This window comes from Electrona antarctica, assembly GCF_951216825.1.
Source record: "Electrona antarctica genome assembly, chromosome: 15".
Classification (NCBI taxonomy): domain Eukaryota; kingdom Metazoa; phylum Chordata; class Actinopteri; order Myctophiformes; family Myctophidae; genus Electrona; species Electrona antarctica.
This window is the reverse complement of record NC_136796.1, coordinates 29648667-29650361: the sequence shown is the minus strand read 5'-3', so window position 1 is coordinate 29650361 and position 1695 is coordinate 29648667. Positions and strand designations below refer to the sequence as shown.

General features: G+C 44.0%; 1 pseudogene across 1 annotated transcript; it reads right to left on the bottom strand.

The window, feature by feature from the left end:
- Window positions 1-543: 543 nt before the first annotated feature.
- On the bottom strand, window positions 544-1418 carry LOC306938033 (exosome complex component RRP4-like; annotated as a pseudogene). Its single transcript has one exon. The product of its transcript is annotated as an exosome complex component RRP4-like (transcript).
- Window positions 1419-1695: the final 277 nt, after the last annotated feature.

Genomic DNA, 1695 nt, shown 5'->3' with positions numbered 1-1695 from the left:
CCATTCTCTACTGGAAGGACCTTGGCTAAGTTAGACAAGCTGCCTGCACTGGAGAGGAGAGGAGAGGAGAGGAGAGGAGAGGAGAGGAGGAGAGGAGTTAAAGACTAGCACCAAAGTCCTACCTGGGTCATGTTTTTTCCCCATTCTGAATTCCCATAGACTTGTTTAATATTGCGTCAAATAAGAACTATGTTCCAAAAATAAACAAAAGCACGGCGGTTGACTCATGTGGATATGAAGCATCTTTCTCTTTATCTTTTTTTTTTTTTTTTCAACAGTTCTCCATACAAAATTACACATTATCAACAACACTGTCGAAAATATTCACCGACAAACCTAAGGAACCGATGCTTTGCTGGCTTTTAAATGCCACACCATTTTGATACTGCAAAATCAAACTATGATAATCAGTGTGATTTCATAAAGTAAACTCGGGTGACATGTCACCTTTCCCTGCATGGTCAAGCTGTACTTACTGAATCAAGACAGAGATGTTAAAATCCAATGACAGTTGTTGTGACGAGACAGGTATAGGATGGGGTTTCATTTCACCTCCTGTTCCATCAGCTTCTGTTGTGTCATTGTCACAATCTCCTCCATCACCTCTGCTTTTAAAATGTCTTTGACCTGGTGATGAAGAGAAGACTCATAGCAGAAGAAAATACTGGTGTCGTGCAGTTGGACTTTGTGTGCAGACATGGCTAGTAAGCAGTTCCTCAACCGTGAGATCACTTCTCGATCTGACAGAGATACAGGCTCCAGGCTGGTGTTTAAGCCCCCAGCCACCTCGTCCTGGTGTGAAGGGGTTGGGTACAGCCACACAAAGCCATTGTTTCCCAGAATGATGGATGCTCCACAGGGAAGGATGTGGAAATGGTGTTTTTGCCTCTTGATCATGGAAGGAGAGATCTGCACCAACACTCCTTGACCCAGCTTTCCATACTTTAAACTGCGGGTGTGAAGCGATAGGGCTCCATCTGAAAAGACGGACTGTACCTCTGCACTCCTTCCTGGAGGTACTCCCTCATGGTCAGTTCATCTTCTGCTGATCTTATCCTCAGTTCTCCTCCAGGCGGATTAACTGAATGTAGCAGGAGAACCGAGTCCAGTCGGGAGTTGATCTCCACCTTCCAACGTTTTTGCTGCACCTCAGTGATTCGGCCAACCACCACATCTCCAACTTCTCCATAGTATCTCGTTTTGAGAGGTCTGACACAGATCAGTTTGTCTACTCTTTGCACCTGTCCAGCAACAGACGCTGTCAGGTTCTCCTCATCCATGTAAGTGCCATGACCTCTCATAAAGCCTGAGTCCGAAGTGATCACATCACCAGGGACAACCAGATCCTTTCCATCTGGAGAGGATTTTGACAGTAAAACCTGTTTACGGCTAACTGGTAATTTCATGTCAGCAGCCATGCTTGTTGCAGTTATGAAAGCAGTTATGAAAGCATTGAGGATATAGGGGTACAATGGAACTCCATTTGTGTATGCTAATGAACATATGCCTCCTCCTAGCACTATTGTATTTTTTGTTTGTTTTATTGTTTTTTACTGTGCTAAATAAAAATTAAAAAATCAAACATATGTCATCAACAAGTCGTCATCAGTTTCTGACGACAGGGATGACACGTATCTCCATATTTAGTCGATCGGTCGTATGGTAGTGGGTACAGCACTGGGCACTTGGAGAACA